This window comes from Triturus cristatus, chromosome 4_1 (genome assembly GCF_964204655.1).
Source record: "Triturus cristatus chromosome 4_1, aTriCri1.1, whole genome shotgun sequence".
Classification (NCBI taxonomy): Eukaryota; Metazoa; Chordata; class Amphibia; order Caudata; family Salamandridae; genus Triturus; species Triturus cristatus.
Window position 1 is genome coordinate 1,066,354,722 of NC_140585.1, and position 20,139 is coordinate 1,066,374,860.

A 20,139-nucleotide genomic window follows, 5' to 3' on the forward strand; every position below is an offset into this window, starting at 1 on the left:
ATGAACGCTGGATTACAGAGGCTTCCGGGGATTCGTGTAACTAGATTTTCTCTGTTCTGTATTGTGCAATCCCTTCTAGGAGTCATGAAGCAGCCAGGACATGGGGCAATCTGCCAGTTCCAGAAGGGCTAGTGTGACATGTCTGTGTGTGGATGTTTGTGGACATGCTTTAAGGTGTGGTAGGCTGGTTTCTATTGTTGATTGCCCTGATGTTACCAAAAACTTTGCCTTCAGCAAGGGCAAATGCATGCAGTTTCCAATGCTTTGTAAAACACCTACACTGCTTGGCTTTACAAGTTTAAAACTGTCCTGATATGCAAATGTCATCCTGAGCAGAAGTACTTTCAGAGTGACTGCATCATCTGCACTCACGCATTATGCACCCATGCTGGCAATCGCTAGTCATCCACAGGTGCCAGGACAAGAATAAAGAATGTGACTGTTGCAAAATCCCTTCCGACATGAGTTTAATTTGTAGCGATGTTTGGAAATCATGAGAACACACCGATCTAGTGCCCCCACACAACCTTGTTGAGGATGTAGGTTTTTGAGGGACATATTAATGAAATGTATGCCAATCTGGGTAAAGGTACAACATCCTCAGGCTACCAGGATTTGTGAGAAACATCATAAACTGTTCATCAGATTGGATACTGTACTTGACTTTTCTTAAATCTAGCATTCAATATTGCTTCCAATTCGTATTCAGAAGATCCATCAATTATTACAGGGGGAAGAGGCTTCTGTAGGCGTTAATTTGAGAACGTGTACCACAGGAGTCGTCTTACAGGTAGGAGGAATATCTCATTTCACATCTCCTTTACCCACCAACCATCGAACAGAAACAAGGTCCAAATATGTTGATGCCAATTCTGCTTGTGCACCTGGAATCTAAACAAAGTTTGATGAAAACCTCACAATTGCCTTTCTTTTAATTGAGAGCTAGTATTCTTTGCTTATAATACCAATATTTTGTTGGTGAGTTTAGCTTGAATCAAAGCCTGAGCCACCATTTGATGCACCTACTTTAGGTATGTTGTTAATTAATTAGCCGAAGGGACATTGAGCTGTGAAAATCTGGAGGCCACATTTGTAGATGGATAACATAAGTGCAATTAAATGCTAAATATCCTACAGAACTGTATAATAAATTGCAATAGACAATCTTTATGATAGGAAAGTAATGTACCCAACACTGTACACTGTCCATCAGAAAGGATCAAATATATCGCTCAATGGTCTGATTGACATGTTCTGTTTGCTCATCTTTTTGAGGATGAGGGACTGCCCCCCCCCAACTGTTTTAGTGAAGCATTCCAAAAAGGTGCAATGCATTGTGCTAATCGAGCAATAAAAGTTGGTTTTAGTCCTCCATGTAACCTTACAATCCATTTTAGAAAACACAAGCCCTTTCAGGAGCAGGGGGTAATTTCTTCAATGTTGTGAAATTACAAGTTTTGTTAATGAGTCTACAAGAACCAAAGGAGTATAAAAATCATGCGATGGTGGGATTTCTAATATATTGTTCATAATATTTTAATACCATGGTTGTTGAGGGATAGGCAAACTTGTAATAAACCTGCTGAGGTCTTCTGTTGGATTCGGCATGAGTGCGGACTATATATTTCTCTATGATTTGGGATACACTCTGTTGTAGATTAGGCAACCAATCTATTCATGATAAGCAGTCAATAGTGTTTTGTATGTCTAGGTCACCAGCCATGGGTTTATCATGCCCCCCATTCAACTACTTGTTATTGTAATTCTTTCTTTGCTACTTACAGGCTACTATGATGATATAGCTATTGATTTTTCAGATTTTCTCATATCATTTCTTCCTAATTCAGGAGTGTTTGTTGCTATCATACCTCTTGTGTAAATCTCTCAACTCCGTTCATAGGTTCTGATTGAGTAACTAACACTGAGTACTTGGAACATCTAGGTCCTCCACTTCTTTTTGCCCGCACTGAGTGTATGCGTCCATGCCTTTCACCAGGTTTGTGTGTAATATCATCTTCAACTCATGCAAAATGACCTACCTGACATTTCTAGAATTGGCACATTTCATAAAATATTCCGAATTTCTTATGATCTATTTATACAGTGATTTTATACTGAGGCCCTTCTATATAGTGTCTCCAATGAGAAAAAGCTTCTTCAATATCCAAATGTTCCTGATAATTTGGGAGGTATTTTCTATTGGTTGAGGTTACGATGTAGGAATAAAAGGTCACTGGATTTTACATAGCATGTGTGGGTTATCAGAAACATCTATTTCTACATTAAAGGGAAGGGTAATATCTGGATGTTAGAGAAAAGAAGCTGAGGTGAAGTCAGTCTTCAAATCCTTAAAATTTTTATCTTGCCCTAAAGTTCACAGAAATGAAACAGCCATCTTGGTTAGCTGTATTAAGTGAGACATCAGAGGAAATGCAACATAAATTGTTTATAGAAGTAATTGTATTCAAGAAAACCTTTTTCTACTGCAGTCAACATCTTGTTTTGTATGTCAATGTGTTTTCCAGACATCTTAAATAAAAAAAAGTAAAAGTTTGTCTTAGATCGGAATTTTTTCATTTAGGGATTGTGTGGCAATCTCTGTAAAAGGCTTTCCCACATGTTGCATATTTTACTGAAAGATGCTCAGAACTATCAACATATCAAGATGAAAGTATCTAATATGCTTGATGGGAGCAGGGGCATTACACAGGCCAAACCACATCATGAGTAATTCAAAATTCCCATATCTGCTATTGAATACAATCTTCGATTATTTTCCTTTGCTGGTCCAAACTAAATTATATGCCCTCTTAAATCCATATTTCAGAAGATGTTAGTGGACCTGACTTGATCTAACAGAACAGAGAATAGAGATTTTGTGTAAAGGATACCTCTTTCTGATGGTGATGACATTTAATTTCCTATAATCCGCACATAGAGCATTATTAGGATGTCGGCATTTCCGACCGCAGTGTTTGGATGTGACCGCCAATAGTGCAGTCTCAAACCTCCATTTCTCAATGGAAACTTGTGCTGCGGGCCTTTTCCGCCAAGCTTCCATTGAGAAATGAAGGCTTCAAAACAACCGTGCACCGTGTGGCAGGCACCATGCAATGTCTGCCACACGGTGCAGGGATGTTTAGTGCCCCCCAGGCCCATTGCGGAGGTCCAGGGGGCAGGCCCCCAATGTCCCTTTTAGACACCCTTTCCATGTTGGAAAAATCAACATGGAATGGCTGTCAGAAACCGCTATCATAATCCTGACGGCGGAGCCGCCCTCTTTAAGGGATGAACGCCCTAGGGATGAAAACATTTTGATATGGAGGTGTTTTTTCTACTCCTCTTTTGCCAAATACCACAACAAACAGAAGGTCAGATATGGGCAGGTTTCTCTATTAACTTGGGAAAACACATTCTAGTACAGTTATCAGAAGTAAAATGTGTAATTTCCTTATACCAATCAATTTAGTGGTGGTGCATTCCCCCCAGTACAATTGTAAAATTGAGACACACTTACGTCACATTCAAGGGATTCCATATATCCCACCACGGTAGGCATAACCAAAGGATTAGCTTCTAAATTAATTTCTTCAAACATCTGAGGCTTAACATAAATTCCATTTAGCAACTCAGATTATTTCTTTCTTTGAAACAAGAAATACATGAATGTGCCATTTTCTGAATCTTTGAGGGTCAGCCCAGCCACTGGACCAAAAACCTTTGCTGTAGTGGTATGAAAATGGATATTTTTGATGGCAACGCTACACTTATTTACAAAAATCGACCTTAGATTGGCTTTCAAAGTAGGGATGATTTGTTTCCCAGAAACTGTGGATACTTGCGTACATATAACTACTGTACAGTTTGCAGTATAAATAAACCACATTTTTCCTTCACTTCTCCTTTTCTTCTATCATCACCAGAGAGTATATTCAGATTTCGTTTATGCAGAGGTCTGACAGCACCTAATTCAGATATGTCCTTTTCTGTTGATGGCATGTTTACCTTAGGAGCCTCCTACCTATTCTGTGCTCTATATCTACAAATCTGAGCTTCAACTTCTAAACCTGGATTAATCTGGCCTGCGGAGTGCAGTACTTCTGCTTCCCTTCACAGGGAAATCTAGAAACAGTCAACATGATTGAGTTGTATAAATCTGGGGCCACATTTATCAACATATGATACAGGACAATGCAGTAGGACAACTTGCTGCTCTGTGTCAAATGGAGAGGGCAGGAATGCACCATATTTAGCAAGATATGGTGCATTCCTGATCTCCCACTCTGCTGGTGCACTGTGTGCTGTTTAGCGCCAATGCAGGAACCCTTGTGCCATGATGGAAGGGTGCCTGTGTTGCTGGCAGGATTGTTTTATTGCAAGAAGGGACATCTTCTTACACACAAACAATCCTTGAAGGCTTTTTACTCTTTCTAGACATGCTGTAGAAAGGGGTACACTTAGAGAGAGGAAACAAGAAAGGGAAAAAAAAGGTATTTCTCTTTGTTGCACCTCTATCGGGAAGGTGTGCAATTTTGATGCATTCCCAGGTTTACTACTTTTGATACATATGAGAATGTGCCAAAAAGCATGGGTGGATGTATGGAAACCCCCACTCTCCATCCGTGGGATGCCTTATCAGAACAGAGTACCGCAAGGCAGCGACTTGCGCGGCCTTATGTTTGTCCACATTTACCAATCCCTGTAGGGTCACACAAGGTGGCTTTGTGTGGCATGGTAAATCTGACTTAAGGATTGCGTTGCCCTTAAGTCCCCTTACCTGATGCAAGAGCAACACAATCCTTTGATAAATCTGGCCCCTAATGTTTGTCTACACGAGCACAGCGTCTGTATCTTTGTATGCACTTGAAGGAAAATTAATCCTCTCGAATTATAGACTGTTACATCCAGAGCTTGTTCCTTACTACAAGTGACATTAATTGTTATTATGCTTACTGACTTCCGGGGTTTGTATGTTCCTGGTGTCAACACACTCAGGTGCTCCTGGCATTAGTGTCTGATTCAACACTGACGTCTAATAAAGGTCAGGGATGTTGTAGTCTGGTAGACAAGGCATAGCAGTCTTTGGTAGGAGAATCTGTTTCTTCTGGTCTTTGTTGACTCCGCGATGGAATCTAATGATATGTTGTCTATTACTTCCTCCTCCCTTGGCATTTATCGAGGTGAATCATTCAAGAGTGAATGCTCGTAGCTGCATTATGTGCTGCACTCTGGCACATCTCGTAGTTAGATCTTAAACTACATTCACAGAAAGTAAAAACCTTTGGCACAGTATCTTAGTTTAGCTATTGCTTCTGCCTGAAGGAAGCATTGTGTGCCAGTGAGCTACACCATTGGCGTGTGATGGAGATGTCAATGTCTTTAGGTTCCTTGATGGTTCTCTCACTAATGATGGGTGTGTTCAGTTGAGTGTGCATACCTTTCATTGGGCGGCCTTCTTTGGCCAAAGGGCAGCTAGCAAATGGGCAGGCCTTCCATTGGGGCTTCTCTTTCCCCAACTCCACTAATTCCCGGAAAATAGATGCCTCTGGATGGACCTGAGTCAGTGTCATGACATACATGGCAAAGTATCCTAAGAGGCCCCTTCCTTGTGCAATAAAAAGTTATCGTGTATCTTAAGGCATGCTTTCTTGCAAACTGGAGGGAACAATACTTGTAGCAACACGTACCACTTTAGAAATAATGATGACATACAATTAATGCATGCGCACATTGTTTTGCAAGTATGAATTGTGTTGAACTGCTCCTGAAAGCGAGCAGGATTCTTTTGCAGTCGTTAAGAAAGTCTCAATTCCAGCACAAGCCTCAGACTCAAAATACAGCTTCTGATTGTCCGCATTAAAACAACTCGGACGTCGAAGGACAGACACCAGACCGTCGCGTTTCTCATCGCCTACATACTAAAGCACACCCCTCACTACGCCCTTTGCCTCGAATTTAAAAGTCACGACATACTGTCCAGGTGTATTTGATTCAGGAGGATTTATCTCTGCTCCATGTTCAAGGGCAGTGTATTATAGAGTTTTCGTTGAACTTAGAAAGACAAAGGACCAAGCGATCAATAAAGACTGATTACTAGGAGTGACAGCAATCTAGACACAGATAATCCCTTCCAATCCTTTTAGTCTCCTAAGGTATGTGGAAGCAGCTCTGCAAGGAGAGTTCTGATCTTCACCCTTTTGTTCCCGACTCCCTGCATTTGTTGAAAGTGCATTTATAAGCCCCTGCGTTTTGTTTACTTTTGCAGATCAAACATGGAAACCTGCATGCTTTCATTTTAGTGTTGAGCCGTTAATGTTGATAACAGAACCAGTACCAACGCACTCCGGTTCCCCCGTGTTCTTTGTCTCTATTGTGATAGATTACTTCATCAGTTTGTTTCATACAACTTACTTGCAGCATTTAAAGATTTGCTCAATTTTCAAGAAAAACACATAAACTTTTTTAGTGATTATTTTCTTCCATGCAGAGGCAAAATGTACCACAGCAGCATTAACTGTCACTAAAAATGTCAATATTTCCTGGCCAGTGTTGTATCAGTAAAATATCCCTAAGCCAGACTTCCAGTGTGTTCTGAAGGATGCAGGTTGTTGGTAGTGGGCATGTTGACGTGTTAAAACTGCTCAAGTAGTGTTCCCTTACTGTCAAGATTGCTTGTGGCGTATATGCCAGAGTTCACCTGACCACACCTCCTCTGTACTGTCACACCCTACCACCTTCACCACCTGCTCCTTCATGTGCTGTCCTCTGCCTCTTGTACTGATCTTGTTGAATAACACCATCACTGTTGTGAATGTTTACTGCAGGTTGTCCAACCCTTACCTCCACACACTACAACCAACTGCACTACTTCTCTTATGAATATTAATTCTTTTCTCTCCTTGATATTCCTCTGCTTGTAGCTTATATTGTTATGTTATGCAATATGATAATTAAGTATTGCTTGAATGTTAATTCTGCTCATGTGATGTTCCCTTACCATCCTCAAGACTGCTTGCAGCTCAACTGCCAGAGGCCACCTGACCACCCTTCATCTGTACTGTTACACCCTTCCACCTACTCTATGTCCTCCTCTGTGTTCGGTCCTCTACCTCTTGTATTAATGCTGTTCGGTAACACTACCCCTGCTGCAAATGTTTGCGGCAGGCATATCCAACCCCGACTTCCACACGCTACCACCCACTCCACCTGTGTTATGAATATTATGTCTTTTTTCTCCTGGGTATTCCCCTGCTTGAGGTGCATGTCAATCAATTAAAAGTGAACATGTATGATTATTAGAAGTCAGATTTAGACTATATTGCTATGTCCGGCAAAGTGATTAATACGTATTGCTTGAATATATTCACAGTATTTAATCTACATGCTTACTGTTCTGTCTCACTTTATTTGTTATTGATTTTGACGAGTTTCTAAAAGGTTGATAAGGCAATAGCGGGAAAGGCCATGCAGAATGAAATCACCAGTTCTAATTGAAAGCTATTGATGAGGCACTTAGCCTTCACTTCTTCAGTGGCTAAACGTATCCATGCAGCAGGCCTTGCATGACAAGAATACAAGGACTTGCTACTATATCAAACACAAGTCCTAGTGTGCAAACAGGTATGCAGTGTGAACCACCTCTGAAACTCACAATCCGTTTTTATTTTCTGCTGTGATAGAATCAAGTACTTAGCACTTAGAAGTAGCAGAATTGGGGGGAATTGCTATAAACATATGACAGCAATCATGTTGGAGTTTTTCCTCTTGTTCACTCTTTTAGTAAACATTGGTGCTGCAATTTTATTTGTCTTCATTGTAGTTGCCATTCATATCATGCACACTATATTTGGGTTTTGATTTCAAAATAAATCTTTGAAGTATATGCTTCATGTTTCAGTATTCTTGAGTGTGCTATTCCTTAATGAAAGAGGTTTAGAGGTTCCAGAAACTATCCTCGTAATGTCTCAAAAGACTAATTGTGACCTGAAACACATCTCACTTAAATATTGCTCACTGGGGTTTGGGGTAGTTGCAGTATAACTGTGTTTTGTGGGTCAGGTTGGCACATTGATTGAGCCTCTGATTCCAGGGGGGTCTAGAAAACTGAACTCTGTGTTTCTAGAACATTTAGAAAGTGTATAATTTGCTGTGGTACTTCCTGATACTGCTCCTCTTCAATGCAGGAAAGTGGCTTATTAATAGGTGGGGTACTTGCCTTCAGCTAATAAAAATACTACAATCACAAATAGGTCCAGTCAAGTCTCTGCAAATTACAGCTTCCTCAACCTTTGATAGCTTGGCAAATGAGCAGCCAGTCTGAACTTGGTAGATAGGCATATGCAAAGCATTTAATGCTACCAAAACAGAATAAAAGTAAAAGACACAACACAGTAAAAATCCAACACAAATATTGTTAATTTTAAAAATGAATTGAATCCAATGTAGGGAAACAGAGATATGAATTTCCACAAAAATTAGATTTAAAAAATGTTCTTTATATCACCCAAAAGCCTAAAGCGATACCCGCCACCACTAAGATGCACACTACCAGCACAAAATCAAAGATTCAGCTGGACCTCAATGGATGGCAGGCCAGCTAGACTTTGGTGTAGGTTTACCTTTTGACTGAGACAATTTCTTGGTTCTTTCATCTTGGCTAAAGGTCGTCGGACTGGTTAGATTCGAAGTTTGGGTCGACAACAGTGGCGTGCTGTAGCTCAGTGAAAAGGTACAAGTTGGGTCTTTGACGTCAATGGCAGGGAGAACAAAGGAGAAGGCAAAGTCAGTGGTCATGGCTGGGAAAGGGGTCGGTGGTTTGCTTCTCCAGGTAGGTCCCGGTCTTCTCCTTTACATTGTGACTTAGAAACCTTTCTGGTTCTCTGGAGCTTTTGTGCAAAAAAGAACCGGTGTGATCAGGCCGACTGGTGAGTTGACGTCAGCGTTTTCCCTCTCGACGTTGCGTCAGTCTTCTTCTTGAGTTAGCCTGCAAAACCTTGCAGAAATGTTTTTATATTTTCAGGTCTTGCTGTTTCGTGGGAGATAAGTGTCCTCTAGCACAAATGTTCCAAGGCACTGGGATACCACTTGGAGACTGTGACTCAATCTTCCACAATGCAGTCTAGGACAAATCCAGTTACAACTGGTCAGCTGTGGGTGTCCCCTCTTTGGTTATGCAGGTGACTTCTTCTGCTTTCTTGTACCTGTTTCTGCTCATGAAATCCAATTCTTTCCTTTTACTGTCAGGCACAGTCCTTTATTTGTGGAGCCATGTGAGTGCAGCAGGTGCAGTACTTCAGAGTGGAATCCTCTCTTTGGTGCAGTTCAAGGTTACGCAGGGCAGGCCTTCTTCTCTTTTTCTTTTTTACGCATTTATCTGGTGAGCTATGAAGATCTGCCTTATTTATCCTTCATTTCTTGGCTTGAGAGAAGGGGGCACCATAAAGAACAGGAGCTAAGCTACCTTCCTCTAGCATTATCACTTTCTGTGAATTGTGGCAAACTTCTAGCCCAGAATGGAACATTTGCCCAAAAATCAACATGGGGAATATCTCTCCTAGGTGAGTGTCTATGTGTAACCCAAACCAGAGGTTTGGCTAACAATTGACTACATTCCCCTTCCATCCCCTCACCTAGTTTAGTTAAGGGGGCTCCCATCTGGCCAGAGCTCAAGCAAGTGGGGGTAGTCTGGGTCCTGTGACATCTGTTTTCTGTAGAGGCTCCTGTTTTTGAGGTCAAGGTTATCTACCCAACCCCCTTTCTCTCCCTAACTTCTTCAGGAAGGAAATCTCCTGCCTCCAAATGGCTGCATTGTTGCAGCCTCAGGCCCCTTCACACCTACTCAGGGAGCAGTTTGGCTTAGGCTGTCAAAGTCTGACCAATCAAAAGAGAATGCTTCAATCAATCAATCAATCATTGTATTTATAAAGCGCACCACTTACTCTTGAGGGTCTCAAGGTGCTGAGGGGAGGGGGTGCTGCTACTGCTCAAAGAGCCAGGTCTTGAGGAGTCTTGTGAAGGTGAGCAGGTCTTAGGTCTGCTGTAGGTGGGTGGGGAGGGTGTTCCAGGTCTTGGCAGCGAGGAAGGAGAAGGATCTGCCACTAGCGGTCATTCGTTGGATGTGGGGGACAGTGGTGAGGGTGAGGCTAGCGGACCGGAGCTGGCTGGTGGGGGTGTAGAAGCTGAGTCGGCCGTTGAGGTAGGCTGGTCCGGTGTTGTGGAGGGCTTTGTGTGCATGGGTGAGTAGCTTGAAAGTGATCCTCTGTTCAAAGAGGAGCCAGTGTAGGTCTCTCAGGTGGGGGGTGATGTGGCTGCGGCGAGGGACGTTGAGGATCAGTCGAGCAGAGGTGTCTTGGATGCGTTGCAGTCGTAGCAGGTGTTTGGCCGGGATACCTGCGTAGAGTGCGTTGCCATAGTCCAGCCTGCTGCTGACGAAGGCCTGGGGTTCTTCTTGTTTCGGTGGGGATCCACTTGTAGATCCTGCAGAGCATGCGGAGCGTGTTGTAGCAGGAGGAGGAGATGGCGTTGACCTGCTTTGACATGGAGAGGGAGGAGTCGAGGATGATTCCCAGGTTGCGTGCGTGGTCGGTGGGTGTCGGTGCTGTTCCTAGCGTGGTTGGCCACCAGAAGTCATCCCAGGCTGAGGGGGTGGATCCGAGGATGAGGACCTCCGTCTTGTCCGAGTTTAGCTTCAGTCAGCTGCTCCTCATCCATACGGCGACGGCCTTCATTCCCTCATGGAGATTGGTTTTGACGGTGTGTGGATCCTTTTGAGGGAGAGGATAAGCTGGGTGTCGTCGGCATAGGAGAGGATGTTGAGATCATGTTGGTGGGCGAGGGGGGCCATGTAGACGTTGAACAGCGTCGGGCTGAGGGAAGAGCTCTGGGGTACGCCGCAGATGATGTCGGTGGCTTCGGAGCAGAAGGGGGTGGGGGGGCAGACACTCTGGGTTCTCCCGGAGAGGAAGGATGTGGTCCAGTCAAGGGCCTTCTCTTGGATTCCAGCATCTTGGAGGAGTGTTTTTAGTGTGCGGTGGCAGACCGTGTCGAAAGTGGCTGACAGGTCCAGGAGGATGAGGGCTGATGTCTCGCCGTTGTCTAGTTGAATCCTGATGTCGTCTGTGGCGGCGATGAGGGCTGTCTCAGTGCTGTGGTTTCTTCGGAACCCAGACTGGGATGGGTCTAGGATGTTGTTGTCCTCGAGGTAGCGGGTCAGTTGCGTGTTGATGACTTTCTCGATGACCTTCGTCGGGAACGGGAGCAGGGAGATGGGCCGGAAGTTCTTGAGGTCCTTGGGGTCCGCCTTGGGCTTTTGGAGAAGGGCGTTGATCTCGGCGTGCTTCCAGCTTTCCGGAAATGTGGCTGTCTCGAGGGAGATGTTGATTACTTTCCGAAGTTGGGGTGTGATGGCTGCATCTGCTTTGTTGAATATGTGGTGTGGGCAGGGGTCTGACGGTGATCCTGAGTGGATGGAGTTCATGATCTTGCGTGTTTCGTCATCATTGACGTTGGTCCAAGAGGTCAGGTGGTTGATGCGGGTGGTGTTCGCCGTGGGTGGTGGGGTCTGGCGCTGTCGGGGTGGTTGTGGTGTTGAAGCTGTCATGGATGTCAGCGATTTTGTGGTGGAAGAAGGTGGCCAGTGAGTGGCACAATTCTTGTGAGGGCGGGATGTCGTTGGCGTTGGAGCTGGGGTTGGAGAGTTCCTTGACAATGCTGAAGAGTTCTTTGCTGTCATGTGCGTTGTTGTCCAGGCGGCCTTTGAAGGATGATCTCTTGGCTGATCTGATGAGGGGGTGATGTCTGCGGGTGGCATCCTTGTGGGCTGCGGAAGGCGACATCTGGGGCGGAGGTGTCGAGCAGGTCCCAGAGCTCGACGGCGTGTTTGGGTGTGGAGCGAGTGTTCAAGAGTATGTAGCGGAGGTGATTGAGTCCAGTCTTTGGTGGTTTGGCGGCTCTGTCGCTGGTGATTCTGCAGTTGCGGCAGGAGAAGGGTCCCTGGGTGCGTTTCGGGGCAGCCTGGATGCAAGTGTGGTGTTGCCCGGCATTGAGTGCGTGGAGAGTGCTGGTGTCGTACCGGAGTCTGGCGTCGTGGCGTTCGCGGGGTCCAGGGGTTCTGGCGCTGGGCGCGGTCCAGGTGCGGACGGGCGCTGACGGGCGCAGACAGGCTTGCCTCTGACGCGCCAGCGGCGCGGCCATGCAGCGGCTGCCATTTACGGCGGGGAGGGAGGGAGGGAGGAGCAGCTGGGAGGCGAGGGCGGGAGCGGGGCGGTGAATGGACGGCGAGGGGGCGGGGCCACAGGGGAGCAGCGGCGAGATCAGCATAGGGTAAAGAAGAGAAAAAAGGGGGGAGGGGGGAGACGAGCAGGAGGCAAGGGCAAGAAAGGCAAAACGAAGTACAAAACAGGACAAAATGCACAGAAGAGCACAAAACAGTGGCAACAATTAACTCAGCTGCAGGGGCACAGCGGACAGACAGCAATGATCAGTGGGCACAGCAGGATCCAACTCACGCTCAGAGCGGCAGCGAGGGGGGCGAGGCACTGGCACACAGGCGGAGCTGTGCGGCAGGAGGGGAGCGACCTGGCCTGCGAGCAGGGTCAGGTCGCTCAGGGCTTAGTTAAGTAACTTCAGGATGGTGCATTCAAGAACTACTTTCCTGCAATAGTTTAAATTCATCCTTGGAAAGTTGTTGGATTTGATTTACTATTAATTTGATAGTTTGAATTATATTTCTAGCTAGCTCCTATCCAAAGTTAGACTGTATTGCATTTAATAAAGTACTTTCATTGTTAGCCTACAAGGCTTGCATCACTACCATATTTCTGAAATTATTTTAGCTGTTTTCCCTACCAGGTCATTTAAAACATTCTTTATATAACTATTCATCCTATCTACCCTGGGGCACTTAGGGCAGACCTTAGGGGTGAATGATACGTAATAAAAATCTAGATTTAGAATTTGGAAGTGCTTTTAATTCCAAAGTCAAATTTGAAGATAGTTTTATTTTAAAACCAGCCTCCCAGGCATGCCTGGCTTTAAAATGACACTAGATACCACAGCAGTGTACACTTAAGTTCATTAAGGCCTCTAGGACGTCTGAACATATTAAAGGGACCTACAGGTAGATTTTCCTGCAAATTAGAATTATACCAATCAGAAAATACCTTTAGAGAATAGAGCACTGGCCCTGGGCCGGGATAGCAGAGCCCAGGGCAGTTTCAGTGTCAGTAACTACCAGAATCAGTCACAAAATGGATGGTGATCATGGCAAAAAGGATGACTTTCCTACAGTTTGCTCCTAGCATCTCACTAATCACACCAGAGCCAATATTACAAGGGTGCTTGTTTGTGTTGTTAAATTCTAAACAACAGCCGGGGTTCATGTCAAGATAATAATGGCAGAAATGCTACTGTTCTGGCTGTCTTCTCTTTATTTTATGTATAGTGTATTACAATCCATCACCTGTACTAGAAGTTTAAAGCAGCATGTGCAGAAGTCAGATTTATGACTACATTAACTTTAAAATTTAATTCATGGTGAATACATTCCTTTTCTCTATGCATAGTATATTACTGAAAAAATCTTTGGTCTTTTATTCTGAGACGGCTGGACCAAATACAAGCTAATAAATCTGTAAATATAAACATTTGTGTTAATATTCTCCGGTGTTTTCTATCTGCTGCCATATTGAACGAAGGCTGCTGTGAAGAGAAGAATTCATATCAAGTCAGTTCAATTCAAATGGAAATTAAAAAGACGTTTCACCGGGCACCACAAATGTAATATAAAGCATAATATAATCATCTCATACTAGCATTTTTGTGGTGAGCTTATTAAACAAACACCAACACAACAGTAATATTTTGGGATTACACACAACTTTACCCAATGCTCCTGTTCGCAATATATAGATTTAGATTGTCATCGATGGAGGTGTAAATGCATTACTAGCCAATCACATTCCTCACAATTTTATGTTGTGTTAAGAGGAAGTCCTCATAGCACATTTTAAGAGATCCTGCCTACCACTGTAGCTAGACTGCTGTAGTTTATCGTGCAATGTGACCTGTTACAAATACCACTTTTTGACAGGTAAAAACCTTCCTTTTAAATATTAGAAAGTCTTGTAGCCTACAAGGTAGAGTACAAGGTATTTAAAAATGAGCCATGTAGAAAAATAATAGTAATATCCCTACAAGGTGAAAAACTTTATTTTCACTGTGGCATGCCTAGCTGCCCAGAGTGTAGTTTAAAATACAAATACTGCAAACTTGGGAAAGAGACCAGCTAAAAAGTAATCTAAACTCTATTTGTAACAGTTATTAATATCCAATTTGATGGTGAAGTTCGGTTTTTAATAAAAATTAAGGAAAATTACCTGTTAAAATGGTACCCTTTACCTGCCTGATCTTTCAGGACGATAATTTGCATTAACTCTCCAGCTACTCTCAGCCAGTACTCAGAAATAAATGAGGTGTGAATAAGTTGTGACATTCCTCCTAGAAGCACAGAATAGGCTGACTGATTGGGCAGGTGTGACTGCGCTGAGCTTAATACAAGCGCAAGTCCAAATGGCAAATCCTGCATGACAGGTCTGTTAGAAGCACATGCAAAAGATTTGTGCCCTTCAAAGGGAACAAATAGGATGCAAGGACAATTATTGTGTATTACCTGTCTGGTTGCTGAAGGTCCTCGCTATTGTCCTATTAAACTTCTGTCACTGCATTTGTTGTGGGTACAGTGCTGCTTCAAACTGGATTTTGGTGTTAGAAGTGGGAGGACAGTAGACTTAACATAGTACACTCACCATACACAACCCCAGACCTCAGAGCCCAATTATAGTGTGGACAAACTCTCTCCCTATTCGGTTGGGGAGAGATGCGTGCAGGAGCACAGTGCAGGATGGTTTAAAGACAGGCTTAAACCCCTGCCCTACATTTATCCACAACATGATGCAAATGAATTGAATATTTAAGTTATAGGCCTAAACACTGTCCCTTTAACCACATTCTGTCTGGAGCAAAGTGTGCTCACTGACAACGATGGGTGAGTGCTTCCAATCACTTTTAACACACTGTCCGGGAAGCCCTGAAGTATAAAACATCCCATTTATAATCCTTTGGTCCTGACGAAGGCCATAGACCCATAGGGGTTGTTCCATGCTGAAACTTGTCGACCAGACCACTAGGTGTCGTGGACCAGTGACTAATCCTCTAAACACCACTTGGTTTTTAGACTTATCCCTATCCTACTCTTTTCCCCTATATAGATTCACCTAAAGGATAGTAGATAATTTTTATCCACTCACCACTGTCAACATTCAGACAGTCTCGCTCCTGGTGGAGGTTTTGATGTCACTTGTAGAATGGAACACTCAAGTGACAAGACCCAATGATGACCCTATCCACTGCACCACACTAAGCAGATTACATACACCGCAGTCTGTGAACGTATGGTTGAGGGTCTCTGAGACAAAAAGTTCTGAGACTCTGGTACTGAGACTTATGTGGTTAATTCCCCCCCTTTCTGATAGATAAGCAAACTCTCTCAAAATCTTAAAAATGCCCTTTCATATGGCAATGTAGGCTTCTCTGTAGTAAACAAGAGCTATTGAAAAAGTAAATAGGTCAAAGCCTAGAAATCCTTATTCCACTAATAAGAGAAAAACTAGGGTTGTCTTTAGAGTGTCCCGCAAACATAGGCTGGTGAACCCTACAAAGTTGTATCCACACCCAGCCTTCCTCAGATCATTGATAGACATGCAAAATGATACCAGGCAGACTGACCCTGTTGGACTTGACATCTATTACCTGTGAAAAGGACCTGAGGGAGTTAGGCCCCTTTCCACTGGCAATCCAAGGCAGGACATATCTCCAAGGATCATAAGGCTAATCTCCCAGGTAGCAACAAGAACATATAAAAGCTGAAGAAGACATTCCTGAGAAGTATCCCATCTGGCCACTGGTAACTGGACCTGGGCAGGACTTTGCTGTTGCTCTCTATCTGACACACAGAGGGTCTCTAAGTGCTACCCCTGTGTTCCTGGGGCCTTGAAGCATCCACCTGTGCTTTTTTGGGCAACAAATGAAGTTTGGGAACTTTTTCAAAATCATTGCTTCAGAGCTCAAGAGCTTCAAGGGGATAGATTGTGAAAAGTATCTGACTAACATTAGACTGAACTTATGATGTGTCTCTTGCAAAGAATAGTTTTTCTTCAGAAAAACAGCAAAGTCACTTTTCAGATTGGTACTTATATTTTTTTTTAACTTCCCTAATTCCAGGCTCTAGTTGGTCCAATCCACTTGGTGTATCCCACTTGCGCTTCATCGTTGGTGGCCTCAATTCACGATTAAGTCTAAGACTACAGGAGCCATTGAGTATCATTGATGCTTTGTGCTTTTTGGCAATATTTTCCCTTAAATCTTTCAAAACGTTAGTGCCCCTTATTGTATGTTTGTTGTTTTGGTGTCAGTTATTTTCTCTATCAAAATTGGAGGAAAATTGTCATTGTGATGTGTTTTTCCATTTTTATGGTTTTGCTATTTCTAAATGCTTTACAGATTTTCCTTAGATTAAGCCTGTCTGCTCTTTGCTATCGCTACCAGGGGTTAAGCTCAGGTTAAACTTATCATAATCTTTGCCTGGACCTTACAAGATAGTAACTATATTATGTGTGAAGGATACAAATCCACCCCAACTAATAAACCCTTTCTCACTCAAATTAATAGTACTAACCTCAGAAGGTTGGAAAGCTAAGTCAGCCTTGCTGGGATTCGAAAATGTGACCTGCACATCACTGCATATTTCAGGACTGAGGACTGGGCGCTATGAACCATCCTGCTGGCAAGTTTCAAACCAACCAAACATGCAAACAAACATGCACACATTTCTAAAGAACCAAATTATTATATACGTAAATAAATATCTAAAGTACCAGCACCAAAACCAGCGCCCACAATGAAGTAAAATGTAGTAAAAATCCAAAAATAATAAGACACTCATTATGAGTTGCACATCTGAGGATACTTATCAGTCCTGATAAATATTGGTATCATGGAGATCTGTATTTATAAGGGCTGATAAATAATTCCCATAACAAGGTTTACTCACAAAATGGGGAATAACTTGTGGTAGCACCAAAATCTGCCTGCCCCTGCATTTGCTGGGCCTTTTGTGTCTGTTAAATTTCAGTAGGCTACACTTGTCAAAATATTAGCTCTAGATGAAAGATAACTCAGACTAACTTATATCTGCGGACTCTAACAGAGAGGTGTTTCTGTAGGGGCTGTAGTTTACCATGCCACTCATAATGAGTACAGCATATGCTTTATTTGACCGAAAGCCATAAACAGTCGATAGGACCGCAAACATCTTGCCCATAGGTAAGGTAATTTGTGATATCGTCAGTGATATCATCTATCATATCTTTTGTAATGTCATCTATAACATGATGTGCCAGGGTGTTAGACCTGACTGCCTTAGGATGGTTTCCCCAAAATTGTTTCCTGTTTGCCTCACCTTTTTTGCTGAGTTCTTTTTTTTGGCCTTAGGGCTCTGAGTACTTTACTTCTCTCAACCAGTGCTAAAGTGCATGTGCTTCTCCCCTAAAACATGGTTTCATTGACTTATCCACAATTTGCATATTTAATTTACCTATAATTCCCTAGTAGAGTGCACCACATGTGCTTAGGACCTACAAATTAAATGCTACTAGTGGGCCTGCAGCAGTGATTGTGCCACCAACACAAGTAGCACTTTAAAGATGTCTCAGGCCAGCCACTGCAGCACCTGTGTGTGCAGTTCAACTGCCATGTCGACTTGGCATTTAAAACCTCTTACCAAGCCTTCAACTCCCATTTTATTACATATAAGTCACTCCTAAGGTAGGCTCTAGACAGCCCATAAGACAGGATTCTGTGTAATTAAAAGTTAGGACATGCACTTTTAAGTTTTTCATGTCCTGATAGTGAAGAGCTCCCAAATGTGTTTTTCACTACTGTGAGGACTGCCTCTCTCATAGGTTAACATTGAAAATTCCTTATTACATTTATAAGCTGACATTTCTGAAATGTCTGATTGAGAATTAGTAGCTCTGTCCAGTGGCATAGCAAGGGGGGGATAACTAGTAATCAGAAGGTTGTGATGTATTTATGTGATCTGATAAGTACTGTTTGCTTGAATAGCACTTTTTGCACTTTTACACTTTTTGTGCTGCTACTTGTGATTATTAGTTTACGATGTTGGAGGCCTTATGTAAGAATATTTTGTACTTAGATCACTGCTATATACCTATGCACTTTAATGGTTCCCTTCTATTTGGCGTGGAAACTGCTGCAATCCTTTCTCTCCGATAGATCTCAGACCGTCGACTTGGACAATAACAAATCCCATCCGTTCTGCCTTCCTTGTGGGGTCCCTCAGGGGTCCTCACTGAGCCCCACGCGTTTCAATATTTATATGATATCGCTGACGGACCTAATCAAATCCTACGGTTTTCAGTTAACCTCGTTAACCCAAATAGCGTTATCATTTAAGGAAGGCGAAGAAAAAGAAACGGAAGTGCGCTTTCATGACTGTATAAAGGAGATAGCTGGATGGATGGCATCGAACTGCTTAAAATTAAATTCCACCAAAACCGAGATCATTGTCTTTGGAAACAATCCCCATGTTTGGACACCTGACTGTTGGCCAGCATATTTGGGCAACCGCCCCTCCCCAACGCTGAAAGCCAAGAATTTGGGGGTAACAGTTGACAGTAGATTGACATTTAGTGATCATATAAGTACCGTGGTATCCGCTTGCTTCCTGATATTACGAATTCTAAAGAAAATTAATCCTTACCTTTCAGAAGGAAATTTCAGGATAGTGGTCACGGTACTTGTTATGTCAAGATTAGACTACTGCAATGGTATTTTTCTGAATGCCCAAAAACAACTTATCAACAGGCTGCAGATAGTTCAAAATGCTGCAGCCAGGCAGCTGTCAGGCACTCCCAAATTTGTCTTGGTAAAAAAAGAACTAACCAGGCTACATTGGCTTCCGTTGAAGCATAGGGTATGCCTTAAGGCCTTATGTACAGCTGTTAAGGCCCTTATTTGTATAGGCCCAGACCACTTGAAGTATAAATTCGAGTGGTATGTTCCCAGTAGGACCCTTCAGTCTACTGGAGCAAAAAAGATCTTAACCCCCTCTGTTAAAAAGACCAGTTGGGGAGGCAGGAGTTTGATTGCATGTACATTTAAGGCTTGGAATGGTCTGCCATTCCATCTGAGGAATGCCTCCAATTACCTTCTTTTTAGGAAGGGATTGAAGACCTGGCTGTTTACCCAATGACCCTCTCTCCGTTTCGGTTACACAGTACAAAGCACCAGGACACCCCAGGGGACCCCGTGCGCTCTACAAATCCTATTAACTTAACATTTCTGTATGATGTATGTCTGGGCTGATATGTTGTACACCTGTGAATGTGTCGAAAGCCTATCTAGTAATCAAAAGGTTGTGATGTATTTATGTGATCTGATAAGTACTATTTGCCGTAATAGCACTTTAAGCACTTTTCGAATTTACTTTTTGTGCTGCTACTTGTGATGATTAGTGTAAGATGTTGGAGGCCTTATGTAAGAACATTTAGTACTTAGATCGCTGCTATATATTTTTGGCACTTTAATGGTTCCCTTCTATTCTTCTATGATGTATTTATGGGTCAATATGTTGTAATATATATATATGCTCTTGCTCTATTCCAATAAAAAATTATAAAAAAGTTTTTCAAAACTTTGGGGCCGTTTGACGAATCTTCATGAAATTTTCAAAATTAGTATGCAATATTCTTCAGCTGTTGTTTGGAAAGTTATGGTGTAATTCATGAAGCAGTGGCTAAGAAAAAGGGAGCGTCCCAAAAAGCATTTCTCCCATGCAATTTCCAATAGTGATTTTAGACATGACTACAACCCGAACCGCTGAACAGAATTAATTCAAATTTAGCAGAAAGGCAGACCTAGGTCCTGGAAGTGACCCTTTTATAATTTGGTGTAAGTGAGTTCAGTAGTTTTAGAGTTATTAAAGGAAAACTATTATAGACATCTTAGGACACAAACCCTATGTGGATCCAACAGATCTCATGCTGATATCTGATTGGCTGC